General features: G+C 43.6%; 1 protein-coding gene across 2 annotated transcripts in view; it reads left to right on the plus strand.

Annotated features, from left to right (window-relative positions):
• Window positions 1-15,579, plus strand: part of LOC141054217 (aldehyde oxidase-like) — a 234,811-nt gene that overhangs the window by 207,154 nt on the left and 12,078 nt on the right. The gene's annotated exons all lie outside the window — the stretch shown is intronic.

Consider the following 15,579-nt stretch of genomic DNA (forward strand, 5'->3'; position numbering starts at 1 on the left):
TGGAGCAGGACACTGCGAGGGAGTGGAGGAAGGTAAGTGTAATGGTTGGTTTTTTTAAATTTTCTGATGGGGCCATGCATACCAGGACCGGGATGGGACCAATCATACCAGGACAGGGATGGGGCCAATCATACCAGAATAAGGATGGGACCAATCATACCAGAAACGGGATGGGGCCAATCATACCAGGATGCCAAAAAGAAATGAATATTTATTGCCGTGGCATGGAATGCGGTGAATATTCATTTCTCTTTAGCAGCGGGCACAGGAGTTAGCGGCAGCTGCCGGCTCCTGCCTCTGTGACCCGCTGCTCCGCTGAAACCGCTTCCCCACCTCCCCACCACAGCCAGAGCCAGTACATCCAGACTATAAGATGCACCCGCCAATTTTCCTTCACATTTTGGGAGGAAAAAAGTGCGTCTTATAGTCCAAAAAATACGGTATATTTTTTATATTATACATTTTAAAAATTGAAAAACCGAAAGTGGGTCGATGCAAAAGTTTGTGCACCCTTGGATTTTTGTGTGCTCAGATAACTTTGACCAAGGTTTCAGACCTTAATTAGCCTGTTAGTGTTATGACTTGTTCACTATCATCATTAGGAAAGGCCAGGTGATGCAAATTTCCCAGCTTTATAGAAACCCAGCCTCCTCTAACCTTGTGCCAAAAAATAGCAGCCATTGGTTCTTCTAAGCAGCTGCCTAACAATATGATAATGAAAATGGTGGAGGCCACCAGGAGAAGGCTATAAGAAGATAACAAAGTGTTTAACACGCAAAATTTCAGTGAGCTGCTCGTAAGATTTCTGGAGAGGCAAATCAGAACCCCCACTTGACTGCAAAAAAGGCCTTCAGAAAGACTTAGCAGACCCTGAAGTTGTGGTATGTTGTTCTACTGTTCATATTTGTGCAAGGGGCTTTGATCTTCATGGAAGAGTCATCACAAGAAAACCTCACCATAAAATTTTGAGTCAGAAATATGTACAAGAACATCTAAACAAGCCTGGTGTATTCTGGAAACAAATCCTGTGGACCAATGTGGATAAAATAAAACTGTTTCACCACAATGATCAAAGGTATTTGCGGAGACAAAAGGGCACAGAATTTCAGGAAAAGAACATCTCGTCAACCATTAAGCATGGGCGTGGATCAATCATGCTATGAGGTTGTGTTGCAGACAATGGTGTTGGGAACATTTCACAGGTAGAGGGAACAATGGATTCTATGAAATTTCATCAAATTCTTGATGCAAACATAACACCATCTGTAAGAAAGCTGAAGTTGAAAAGAGGATGGCTTCTACAGTTGAATAATGCTTCTATAAACACAAGTCAAAATCCACAATAGACCACCTCAAAAGGCTCAAGCTGAAGCTTTTACAATGGCCGTCACAGTCCCCTAATCTGAACATCATTGAAAATCTGTGTCTAGACCTCAAAAGAGCAGTGCATTAAGATAACCCAGAAATCTCACAGAACAGGAAGAATTTTCCAAGTAAGAATGGATGAAAATCCCTCAAACAAGAATTGGTAGGTGATCAAATGCTTAAATATTGTGCATTTTTCACATGTATATGTGAAATATTGCAATAAGAAATGAGATGTTGCAGTTCTAATACTGTATGCCCCTGAGGATGGGAAAGTACCACGGGTAGGAAGGAATCGCCTTGTCTGAAAGTTCAGCCATTAATGCTTCGGTTAGTCAGATCTAACAGTACACACTGTTAGGCGTCGGGTTCATGCAGCGGCTCAACAGGAATCCAGAGCCTCACATTCTGCGGTCTCCCATTATCTTTCGACCGCAGAGGACATTACTCAGCAATCCTGGCGTGTGTTTGAATGATGATGGATGCATGAACCTGCGAATGACTCATTAAGATCCCCTCCCTCTGATATTACAAGTGTGTATAGGGACTTAGCTCTGGAGTCAGCGCCAGCCAGTGTCAAGCTATAGCCACAATAAGCATCTACACAGTAGCATATTCTATGGGGCAGCATATGGGGGCATATTCTATGGGGCAGCATATGGGGGCATAGTCTATGGAGCATCATATGAGGGCATAATCTATGGAGTATTTTATGGGGGCATATTCTATGGAGCAGCATATGAGGGCATAATCTATGGAGCATTTTATGGGGGTATAATCTATGGAGCATCTTATGGGGGCATAAGCTATGGAGCATCTTATTGGGGCATAATCCATGGAGCATCTTATGGGTGCCTCATCTATGGAGCATTTTATGCGGCATAATCTATGGAGCATGTTATGGGGAATTAATCTATGGAGCATCTTATGGGGCCATAACCTTTATGGAGCACTATATGAGTCATATTATTCTATGGAGCATCTTATGAGGGCATTATTAACCTTTGTGCAGCATTATATGGGGTGTATTTTGTATGGAGCATCTTATGGGGCCCATCATGAACTGTATGGAGCATTATATGGGGCTCCTGATTCAATATGGATATTCAAAAACATTTAACCTACTGATGTCTCAATTCATTTTACTTTTATTGGTATCTATTTTTATTTTTTAAATTTACCAGTAGCTGCTGCATTTTCCACCCTAGGCTTATAGTCTATAAGTTTTCCCTGTTTTTTGTGGCAAAATTAGGGGGGTCGGCTTATACACGGATTGGCTTATACAGTCATGGCCAAAAGTTTTGAGAATGACACAAATATTAATTTTTACAAAGTCTACTGCTTCATTTTTTCTAATGGCAATTTGCATATACTCCAGAATGTTATAAAGAGTGATCAGCTTAACAGCAATTACTTGCAAAGTCAATATTTGCCTAGAAAATGAACTTTATCCCCCAAAACACATTTCAACATCATTGCAGCCCTGCCTTAAAAGGACCAGCTAACATCGTTTCAGTGATTGCTCCATTAACACAGGTGTGGGTGTTGATGAGGACAGGGCTGGAGATCAATCTGTCATGATTAAGTAAGAATGACACCACTGGACACTTTAAAAGGAGGCTGGTGCTTGGCATCATTGTTTCTCTTCTGTTAACCATGGTTATCTCTAAAGAAATACGTGCAGTCATCATTGCACTGCACAAAAATGGCCTAACAGGGAAGAGTATCGCAGCTAGAAAGATTGCACCTCAGTCAACAATCTATCGCATCATCAAGAACTTCAAGGAGAGAGGTTCCCTTGTTGCCAAAAAGGCTCCAGGGCGCCCAAGAAAGACCAGCAAGCGCCAGGACCATCTCTTAAAAGTGTTTCAGCTGCGGAATCGGGCTACCAGCAGTGCAGAGCTTGCTCAGGAATGGCAGCAGGCAGGTGTGAGTGCATCTGCATGCACTGTGAGGCGGAGACTCTTGGAGCAAGGCCTGGTCTCAAGGAGAGCAGCAAAGAAGCCACTTCTCTCCAGGAAAAACATCATGGACAGACTGATATTCTGCAAGAGGTACAGGGAGTGGACTGCTGAGGACTGGGGTAAAGTCATTTTCTCTGATGAATCCCCTTTTCGATTGTTTGGGACATCTGTAAAACGGCTTATTCGGAGAAGACGAGGTGAGCGCTACCACCAGTCTTGTCTCTTGCCAACTGTCAAGCATCCTGAAACCATTCATGTGTGGGGTTGCTTCTCAGCCAAGGGAATGGGCTCTCTCTCAGTCTTGCCTAAAAACACAGCCATGAATAAAGAATGGTACCAGAATGTCCTCCAAGAGCAACTTCTTCCAACCGTCCCAGAGCAGTTTGGCGATCAACAATGCCTTTTTCAACATGATGGAGCACCTTGCCATAAAGCAAAGGTGATAACTAAATGGCTCAGGGAACAAAACATAGAGATTTTGGGACCATGGCCTGGAAACTCCCCAGATCTTAATCCCATTGAGAACTTGTGGTCAATCATCAAGAGACGGGTGGACAAACAAAAACCTTCAAATTCAGACAAAATAAAAGCATTGATTTTGCAAGAATGGACTGCTATCAGTCAGGATTTGATCCAGAAGTTGATTGAGAGCATGCCAGGGAGAATTGCAGAGGTCCTAAAGAAGAACGGTCAACACTGCAAATATTGACTTGCTGCATTAACTCATTCTAACTGTCAATATAACCTTTTGTCACTCATAATATGATTGCAATTATATTTCTGTATGTGATAAAAACATCTGACAAACACACATAAAAACCAGAGGGCAGCAGATCATGTGAAAATATAACATTTGTGTCATTCTCAAAACTTTTGGCCATGACTGTACATGGGTATATACGGTACTTTAGATGGGGTGGAAAAGGCTACAGACTTTTTTTTTGCTAAATTTTAATCATACAGTGGCATTTAAAAGTTTGGGCATCCCTGGTCAAAATTACTGTTATTGTGAACAGTTAAGCAAGTTGAAGATAAAATGATCTCTAAAAGGCCTGAAGTTAAAGATGACAGATTTTCTTTGTATTTTATGCAAAAAGAATACCGTTTTTTTGGACTATAAGACGCACCTAGGTTTTAGAGGAGGAAATTAGGAGAAAAAAAAACTGAAGCAAAAAATGTGGTAAATTCTGTACTTAATATCCCCTATCCTGGTAAATATGGTCCCCTCATCCCCATCCTGATAAGCATGACCCCTCATCCCTATCCTGGTAATTATGGTCCCCTCATCTCCATCCTGATACACATGGCCCCTCATTCCTACCCTGATATGCATGGCTCCCTCATCCCTATCCTGGTATGCATGGACCTCTTATCCCTATCCTGCTATGCAAGGCCCTCATCCCTATTCTGGTTTGTATGCCTCCTCATCCTTATCCTGGTATGAATGGTCCCCTTCATCCTTATCCTGGTATGAATGGTCCCCTTCATCCTTATCCTGGCAGGAATGATGGCCCTCATCCCTATACTGGTATGTAGGGTCCCCATTTTGTCCAAGTATGCATGGTCTTATCCCTATCCTGATATGCAGGGCTCCATCCTTAACCTGGTATGATTGGACCCCATCCCAGTCCTGGTATGCAGGGCCCCATCCTTATCCTGGTATGATTGGTCCCATCCCAGTCCTGGTATGCATAACCCCATTCTTATCCTGGTATGATTGGCCCCATCCCTGTCCTGGTATGCATGGTCCGATCCTTATCCTAGTATGCATGGTCCCATCCTTATCCTGGCATGATTGGCCCCATCCTCATCCTGGTATGCATGGTCCCATCCTTATTCTGGTATGATTGGCCCCACCCCATCCTGGTATGCATGGCCTTCATCAGAAAAGATTTTAAAAAAACCCATTAAACTTACCTACCCGGTGCTCCCTCGCAGTGTCCCAGCAACTGCTTAATGTTTGCAAGCAGTGCATGGCAGAGACGTCATGCGCTGCCCACAAGCAGAGCACAGCTGCCAGAATGCTAACCAGGACTGTTCATCGCAGAGAGCAGTGAGTATTCATTCCTCTTCAGTAGCGCGCAGTGTCAGCCACTGGCTTCCTGCTGCTACCGGCGGTCACATGTGCCGATACTTAAGAGAAATGAATATTCTGAATATTCATTTCTCTTAAGTATTGGCACACGTGGCCGCCGGCTGCAACAGGAAGGCGGTGGCTGACACTGCGCGCTACTGAAGAGCAATGAATAGCTGAAGATCTGCTAGCAATGGAGCAGGACACTGCGAGGGAGTGGAGGAAGGTAAGTGTAATGGTTGGTTTTTTAAAATTTTCTGATGGGGCCATGCATACCAGGACCGGGATGGGACCAATCATACCAGGACAGGGATGGGGCCAATCATACCAGAATAAGGATGGGACCAATCATACCAGAAACGGGATGGGGCCAATCATACCAGGATGCCAAAAAGAAATGAATATTTATTGCCGTGGCATGGAATGCGGTGAATATTCATTTCTCTTTAGCAGCGGGCACAGGAGTTAGCGGCAGCTGCCGGCTCCTGCCTCTGTGACCCGCTGCTCCGCTGAAACCGCTTCCACACCTCCCCACCACAGCCAGAGCCAGTACATCCAGACTATAAGACGCACCCGCCAATTTTCCTTCACATTTTGGGAGGAAAAAAGTGCGTCTTATAGTCCAAAAAATACGGTATATTTTTTATATTATACATTTTAAAAATTGAAAAACCGAAAGTGGGTCGATGCAAAAGTTTGTGCACCCTTGGATTTTTGTGTGCTCAGATAACTTTGACCAAGGTTTCAGACCTTAATTAGCCTGTTAGTGTTATGACTTGTTCACTATCATCATTAGGAAAGGCCAGGTGATGCAAATTTCCCAGCTTTATAGAAACCCAGCCTCCTCTAACCTTGTGCCAAAAAATAGCAGCCATTGGTTCTTCTAAGCAGATGCCTAACAATATGATAATGAAAATGGTGGAGGCCACCAGGAGAAGGCTATAAGAAGATGACAAAAGTGTTTAACACGCAAAATTTCAGTGAGCTGCTCGTAAGATTTCTGGAGAGGCAAATCAGAACCCCCACTTGACTGCAAAAAAGGCCTTCAGAAAGACTTAGCAGACCCTGAAGTTGTGGTATGTTGTTCTACTGTTCATATTTGTGCAAGGGGCTTTGATCTTCATAGAAGAGTCATCACAAGAAAACCTCACCATAAAATTTTGAGTCAGAAATATGTACAAGAACATCTAAACAAGCCTGGTGTATTCTGGAAACAAATCCTGTGGACCAATGTGGATAAAATAAAACTGTTTCACCACAATGATCAAAGGTATTTGCGGAGACAAAAGGGCACAGAATTTCAGGAAAAGAACATCTCGCCAACCATTAAGCATGGGCGTGGATCAATCATGCTATGAGGTTGTGTTGCAGACAATGGTGTTGGGAACATTTCACAGGTAGAGGGAACAATGGATGCTATGAAATTTCAGCAAATTCTTGATGCAAACATAACACCATCTGTAAGAAAGCTGAGTTTGAAAAGAGGATGGCTTCTACAGTTGAATAATGCTTCTAAACACAAGTCAAAATCCACAATAGACCACCTCAAAAGGCTCATGCTGAAGGTTTTACAATGGTCGTCACAGTCCCCTAATCTGAACATCATTGAAAATCTGTGTCTAGACCTCAAAAGAGCAGTGCATTAAGATGACCCAGAAATCTCACAGAACAGGAAAAATTTTCCAAGTAAGAATGGATGAAAATCCCTCAAACAAGAATTGAACAATCAAGGTTGAACTCGTTGGTCTTTTGTCTACCTTCAACCATAAAAACTATGAAACTGTGAGACTAGCATTGCAGAAAATTACTATACTCATTTACATCCTGATTTATATATAAATTCCTAAAATTTAGATAAAACACTTAAAAGGTTTGTCCAGTCTGAATGTTTGCCCCATCAAAAGAAAAACACCTATGCTCGTCTACCGTGCTGGCGCCGTTCCAGCGATGTCGGTATTTGGATTCGTGAATTTGTTACATTACTTGAGCCCTGCGTGCAATCAGCGCTGGCATCATTGTTCCCCCCTTCAGACAAATAAGTAATCAAGATGAAATCAGAGCTCTCACTCCCTCTTGATTACTTATGCGAATGAAGGCGCGGACAGTGACTCCACCGCTGACTGGGCGCAGGGCTCACGTGACGTAACAACCTCATGTGAGCTCTGGGAACATTAGTGCTGACACCACTGGAACGGTGATGGCAAAGGAGGTGAGTGTATGTGTTTTTAATTTAATGGGCGCAAACATTCAGACTGGACAACCCTTTTAAGTGTTTTATCTAAATTTTTGGAATTTATATATATAAATCAGGAATAGGGACTCGCCAAGTAGTGGGCAACCCCTTTAATCTGCAAATACGGAGTGGCTTTTTATTACATGCTATAATGTGTCGGCTGTACTTTAGGTGCTTTCTGGCATTCTTACCTTACTTACTAGACTTCTATGTTTTGCCACACTATGCATTATAGAAATTAGAGGGGTTATTGCCTTTGTAGGGGATTAAGGGCAAAATTGTAAGGTTTATGTATTGTGTGTGTTAGGGACGGCAGAACGCACTAAATATAAAATAACGTAAAGTGCGTTCGCCGCCCGTGGTCCACCGTGCAGAAGGTGTTAACACTGCTGCTAGCTGATGGCGGACGTTCAATATGGCGGTATAACACACGCGGGTTGAACGTCACCCAGGTGTGCTGAGCGATCTCTGTTTTACTCACAGAGATGCCTTAAGTGCAAAACACAAAAGGGCTGAGCCTGTTAGCGTCACAGGTCTCAGAGGAGTGCACGCACGGTATATGGTCACAGGAGCTGGGCCCTAGGCAGAGGATCAGCGTCCGTCTAGACCTACCGTGCGTGCGGCGTCGCAACTGCGGACGCTAAAAGGAGCTGCAGACTCTAGCGAGGCGACAGACACTGCCGCTAGTCTACAATGCCCAAGAGGGGGCGCACTGTCGTACGCTAGTACTGTGTAGATGCTTATTGTGGCTATAGCTTGCCACTGGCTGGCGCTGACTCCAGAGCTAAGTCCCTATACACACTTGTAATATCAGAGGGAGGGGATCTTAATGAGTCATTCGCAGGTTCATGCATCCATCATCATTCAAACACACGCCGGGATTGCTGAACAATGTCCTCTGCGGTCGAAAGATAATGGGAGACCGCAGAATGTGAGGCTCTGGATTCCTGTTGAGCCGCTGCATGAACCCGACACCTAACAGTGTGTACTGTTAGATCTGGCTAACCGAAGCATTAATGGCTGAACTTTCAGACAAGGTGATTCCTTCCTACCTGTGGTACTTTCCCATCCTCAGGGGCATACAGTATTAGAACTGCAACATCTCATTTCTTATTGCAATATTTCACATATACATGTGAAAAATGCACAATATTTAAGCATTTGATCACCTACCAACTAGCAAGAATTCTGGCCCTCACAGACCTGTTAATTTTTTTTTAATGCTCTGCACTCATTACCTGTATTAATTGCAACTGTTTGAACTCGTCACCTGTATAAAGACACCTGTCCACACACTCAATCACCCTCCAAGACCAAAGAGTTGTCTAAGGACACCAGGGACAAAATGGTAGACCTGCATAAGGCTGGGATAGGCTACAGGACAATAGGCAAGCAGCTTGGTGAAAAGGCAGCAACTGTTGAGACAATTATTAGAAAATGGAAGAAACACAAGATGACAATCAATCTTCCTCATTCTGGGGCTCCCTGCAAGATCTCGCTGCTTCGTGAGGTAAGGATGATTCTGAGAAAGGTCAAAAATTAGCCCAGAACTGCATGGAAGGACCTTGTCAATGATCTAAAGAGAGCTGGGACCACAGTCTCAAACATTACCTTTAGTAACACACTCTGCCGTTATTGATTAAAATCCTGCAGGGCACGCAAGGTCCCCCTGCACATGCCAGCACATGTCCAGGCCCATTTTAAGTTCTTCAATGACCATCAGGATGATCCAGAGGAAGCATGGGAGAAGGTTAGGTGGTCAGATGAGAGCAAAATAAAAAATTTTTGGTATTAACTCCACTCGCCGTGTTTGTAGGAAGAAGGATGAGTGCAAACCCAAGAACACCGTCCCAACTGTGAAGCATGGGGGGTACATCATAATTTGGGGGTGCTTTTCTGCAAAGGGGACAGGACTACTGTACCATATTGAAGGGAGGATGGACGGGGTCATGTATCACAAGATTTTGGCCAACAACCTCCTTCCCTCAGTAAGAGCATTGAAGATAGGTTGTGGCTGGGTCTTCCACCATGACAATGAGCCAAAATACACAGCTAGGGAAACTTAGGAGTGGCTCCGTAAGAAGCATTTCAAGGTCCTGGAGTGGCATAGCCAGTCTGCAGAACTGGACTCAATAGAAAATGTTTGGCAGGAGCTGAAACTCAATGGTGCCCAGCAACAACTCCAAAACCTGAAAGATCTCGAGAAAATCTGTATGGAGGAGTGGGCCTAAATCCCTGCTGCAGTGTGTGCAAACTTGGTCAAGAACTACAGGAAATGTCTGACTTCTGTAATTGCAAGCAAAGGTTTCTGTACAAAATATTAAGTTCTGTTTTATAATATATCAAATACTTATTTCATACAATAAAATGCAAATTAACCCGTTATCGACCACCAATACGCCTTTTAACGGCGGCAGTTAAGGGTACTTAAAACACAGGGCTGCTATTTAACGGTGCTGAGGAGTAAGGGTATAGCACTCCCCAGAGTCAGAATTTCTCCAGGGGTAGCTGAGACCCCAGAGAACATGATTCGGGTTGGTTTTTACCGATCCCGGTATTGCAATCGCCGTTATAAACAATATAACGGTAACCGCAAAAAATAAGAAAAGTCATATTTTCCATTTATTTTCTCTCTCCTCTGATGTGATCACACATCAGAGGAGAGAAAAATACGGTCCCCCGATCCCCCCTCCGATACCTCCGTTGTCCCTGGATCCTTCTGCATCCCCTCGTGAAGTCACCCGAGCCGCTGGCATCTTCTTCCGGGAGAAAATGTTGGGCGCATGCACCTGCAGAGATCTGCTGGCCGGCACACGGCAACAATAGGAAGTTTTTCCTCTTGGTTCATTTTGATCACTATAAGGCTGGTTTCACATTAGCGCTTTTTAAGCGCACGCACGGCCGGGGGTAGCTCCGCCCCCGAGCTGGCTCTCTGCCCGGTGTGCCCGCCCCTTGCTTGTAGCGCCGCCTCCTAGCGCACAGCGGCGCCTGCGATCGGAGCACCCTATCTTTAGCATAGGGTGCGCAGATCGTGCGCAGGCCGTGCGCTAGTTGCGCTTTGACCTGCGCTGCGCACTTTTGACGGTGCGCCGTGCGCGCCAAAATCCGAAAAGTTTGATTTTGGCGCGCACGGCGCACCGTCAAAAGTGCGCAGCGCAGGTCAAAGCACAACTAGCGCACGGCCTGCGCACGATCTGCGCACCCTATGCTAAAGATAGGGTGCGCCGATCACAGGCGCCGCTGTGCGCTAGGAGGCGGCGCTACAAGCAAGGGGCGGGCACGCCGGGCAGAGAGCCGGCTCGGGGGCGGAGCTACCCCCGGCCGTGCGTGCGCTTAAAAAGCGCTAATGTGAAACCAGCCTAATAGACCTTATCACACTGATCAAAATAAAAAAAGTAAATCAACCCCCCTTTTATCACCCCCTAAGGCTAATTTCACACTTGCTTTTTTTTGCAGCGCGTTTTTCCCGCAAAAAAACGCATTGAAAAAACGCATACAAACGCATACAACTGCTGCGTTTTTTTCAAGCATTTTTATGAGCATGCATGAAAAAAACGCAGCGTTTTTATGCGTTTGTATGCGTTTTTAGTGCGTTTTTACCGCGTATGCGTTTTTTTCCAACATTAGGTGGCCCCTCACACTAACCCAAACCATGACTTTACTAACCCTAACCCTAACCCTGACCCTAACCCTGACCCTAACCCTTAACCAAACCATACTTAACCCTAACCCAAACCCTAACTAACCCTAACCCTAACCCTGACCCTGACCCTAACCCTTAACCAAACCATACTTGACCCTAACCCTAACCCTGACCCTAACCCTGACCCTAACCCTTAACCAAACCATACTTAACCCTAACCCAAACCCTAAACCCTAACTAACCCTAACCCTAACCCTGACCCTAACCCTAACCCTGACCCTAACCCTAACCCTGACCCTAAACCCCCTTAACTAACCCTAACTCTAACCCAAACCCCTAAATTCCATGGTTAACAAAAAAAAGCGCATGTGCAAAAAAACGCATACATAAGCATGCCAATGCGCACATATGCGCACCCATAGACTTATAATGGGTGTCTTGCTGTAAAAAAAATGCATTGCGCCCGCATGCGTTTTTTTGAGGCAAGTCGGACGCCCAAAAAATGCAACAGGATGCATTTTGTGCGCCCGAGCGCATACCGCAAAAAAACGCATGCGCGCAAAAACGCATACAAACGCGTGTGTATGCGCACATAAGCGCATCCCATGCAAAGTATAGGAAAAAAAATTGCATGCGTTTTTTAGCGCTAAAATCCCGCAAAAAAAAACGCAAGTGTGAAACCAGCCTTAGTTAGGGAAAAATAATAAAGTAAAAAAAAGTATTTATTTCCATTTTCCCATGAGGGGTAGAGTTGGGCTAAAGTGAGTTGGGCTCAAGTGAGTTGGGCTAAAATTACGGTTAAGGTACTGTCACACTAAGCGATATCGCTAGCAATATTGCTATAACTTCTGACGTTATAGCGATATTGCTAGCGATATCGCTGTGTCTGATACTTACCTACGACCCGCTCCCCCGCTGGTTATCGCTGATCGCGCGAGAACGTCCTGGACTGTTTCTCGTCGTCAGCTTCCTGCGGCGCTTCCTGCGGAGAGACGAGCGACGAGCGTGGAGCCTGGCGGGAGGACGCAGGATCGCCTAGTGTGACAGGTAAGTAGCGACCCCCGTCCCCAGCGATGTCGCCTGTGTGGCAGCTCACTAGCGACCACTTAGCGATGTACCAGCGATCCTGACCGCGTCATATCGCTGGTCGGGATCGCTGGTACATCGCTAAGTGTGACAGTACCTTTAGAGTTGAGGCTAGGGTTGGTATTACAGTTAGGCCGGGGTCACACTGGCGAGGAATACGGCCGAGTGAGAGGCACTAAAAGCACGCATTAGACATGGACCAATGATTATCTATGGGGTCCCTCGCACCAGCCGTATAATTCTCATCCGTATTCTACGCTCCGTGCCAATCGCAGCATGCTGCGATTGTCAGCATACTACGCCCATAATACGCCAATGCAAGTCTATGGGTGCGCAAAAAATACGGATTACACACGGACCACACGTGTGACTTGCGAGATATACGCTCCCGGTGTCTTTTAGAAAAGTCGGCAATTCAGTGCGCGATACAGTAAACTCACACTGACAGGTTTAATAAAGAAACAAAATAATAGATATGTACACATAGAATACATATATATATATATATATATATATATATACATATATACATTCTATGTGTCTATATCTATTCTTTGGTTTCTGTTAGAAACCCTGTCATAGGGCTCCATTATATGTCCATTTTGCAAGCCTGCGAGAAAATCTCGCCATACGGATTACATACGGATGCTTACATGCGCAAAATACGCGACCACACCTTGATTACGGATGACATACGGATCACTGTTTAGGGGCCATTCATCCGTATTGCGCATGTAAAATACTGACCGCATTTTGCGTTGGTTAGTGTGACCCCGGCCTTAGGGTTGAGATTAGAGTTAGGGGTGTGTTAGGGTTAGGTTTGTAGTTAGGGATCTGTAAGATGGTAAGCAGTTTATCAACAATGAATCATTACTAGTTCAAAACAATTTTTCATCTCAAGACTTTAGGCTATTTTTAAAATTAAAAAAATACAGATTGAAATTCTTGAGGAAAAAATCCTTTATTACAGAATTTACTAGTATGCTATTGTGCAATCCCGATAATAAAAAATATTGGAAAACAAAAAATATATATGATATTTTGAACTTGGATTTGGAGGCTGAGAAGACCATATTTATGCTTGATTGGAAGAAGGATCTTAGCATTTCGGTTTCTTTTGAGCAGTGGTATAGTGCCTTGAAACTAACGTACTTCTCAAATATATGTGCCTCTCTACATGTGTCTTACTATAAAATAGTATCGAGATGGTACTTTCCACCCTTTAAATTGGCTCGAATATTTCCAAGTAAATCTCCTGATTGCTGGAGAGGTTGTGGCTTTGTCGGTGATTTGCTTCATTTATTTTGGGAATGTCCTAAAATTAGGCCGCTTTGGCTAAAAATTTCAAAAATAGTCAACAAAATTACTAAACAAAAAATAGTTTTAACGCCCCAAATGGCCTTACTATCATTGGAGCTGGTTGAAATCCTCTCTTCTCATAAAGCTACAATTATCCACCTATTTCTCGTCACCAAAAATGCTATAGCAACTCTGTGGAGAGAAGATTCTATTCCTTGTATAAACGATATTCTCGATAAAATGAAGTTGCATAATTCATACAAGAAAAGTCACGCAATAGCAAATTATTATTATGCACCATAATATAAAAGGTGGAGATCATGGTCTGATTTCGCTTCCTGAATTTACTTTTTTGTTTTTTGCTGTATTTCTGATCTCTCTTAATTTTGGATTGAAGCTGATTTTATTGGTTATGCGAATGTAATCCCTAACCACATTATAAAGTTGTAACACAATGCTGCTAATTTTTGTTATTCCCTACCCCTCCCTTTTCCTTTCCTTACTTATTCTCGTATAGTTTCCCAATAAAGCAAGAGTTTCTCCTACTTTTCCTCGATCCCCTTCCCCTCTATCCTTTCCTCCACCTATTTTATATGTTAAAAATTTGAATAAAGCTGTTTGAAAAAGGGTTAGGTTTGTGGTTAGGGTTATGTTAAGATTGGGATTAGGGTTAGGGGTGTGTTGGGGTTAGGGTTGTGGTTAGGGTTATGGATAGGGTTGGAGTTAGAATTGGGGGTTTCCACTGTTTAGGTACATCAGTGGGTGTCCAAACGTGACATGCCACCACCATTGATTCCAGCAAATTTTGCGTTCAAAAAGTCAAACGGTGCTCCTTCCCTTCTAAGCCCTGCTATGCATCCAAACAGTGGTTTTTCCCCACATATGGGGTATCGGCGTACTAAGGAGAAATTGCACAATAAATTTTGTGGTCCATTTTCTCCTGATACCCTTGTGAAAATAAAACAAATTTGTTACAAATTAATTTTTTTGTGAAAAAAGTAAAATGTTCATTTTTTTCCTTCCACATTGCTTTAGTTCTCGTGAAGCACCTGAAGGGTTAATAAACTTCTTGAATGTGGTTTTGCACACCTTGAGGGGTGCAATTTTTAGAATGGTGTCACTTTTGGGTATTTTCTGTTATATTTACCCCCCAAACTCAATTCAAATGTGAGATGGTCCCTAAAAAAATTGTTTTGTAAATTTTTTTGGGAAAAATAAGAAATCCTACAGAAAAAAAGTTCAGAATGAAATAGTCATGAAAACGGCTCCTAAACAAAAACTAATTCTAAAAATGCATGTACTTTATTATTATTATTAAAACCATAGAACATCCAAAAATCACCAAGCAATTTATTGCTGATCAGCATTGTAACCCTAGTCACACAAATGAAAAGTATAGGATAGTGGGATCAGTGTCCTAGTTACCCCTAAGTGACCCTTTACTTCCCCCTACCTAGCAGCGGAGGTTGGCACCCTCTTGAAGCGCAAATGGCGCCCCTGCTCCACGGTGGCTATCCCTACTCACCCTGTTAAATACTGTTCTCAGGGGAAAAATCATTCAGAGTAAGGAAATATATAGGAAAACAGGATATCTGGTCAATAATGTAGACACAGTCCAATAAATATAATTCCAATAAACTTAAATCATCACAAACCACCAGAAATTACTATAAGACAAGGGGGAGGGGTGTGCAAACAGTAACCGCTAAAAAATTATTTTATGGGAGAAGACAAGGAAAAATTTGGCCTGGATTCCCTATTTTCAACAGTCCCTGCCTTCCAGCGGAGCTTTTTCACTCTACTTTGTACTGGTGCCCCCGCACCACATTGACTGTCCCTTACTAGCCCTAAATACCCCTTACACATACATGTGATAACACATAGGGAATGTGGGACAATGGATTATATAAGAAAT

Source organism: Dendrobates tinctorius, unplaced genomic scaffold, assembly GCF_039654945.1.
Source record: "Dendrobates tinctorius isolate UK_male_01 unplaced genomic scaffold, ASM3965494v1 ptg000177l, whole genome shotgun sequence".
In the NCBI taxonomy this organism is placed as follows: domain Eukaryota; kingdom Metazoa; phylum Chordata; class Amphibia; order Anura; family Dendrobatidae; genus Dendrobates; species Dendrobates tinctorius.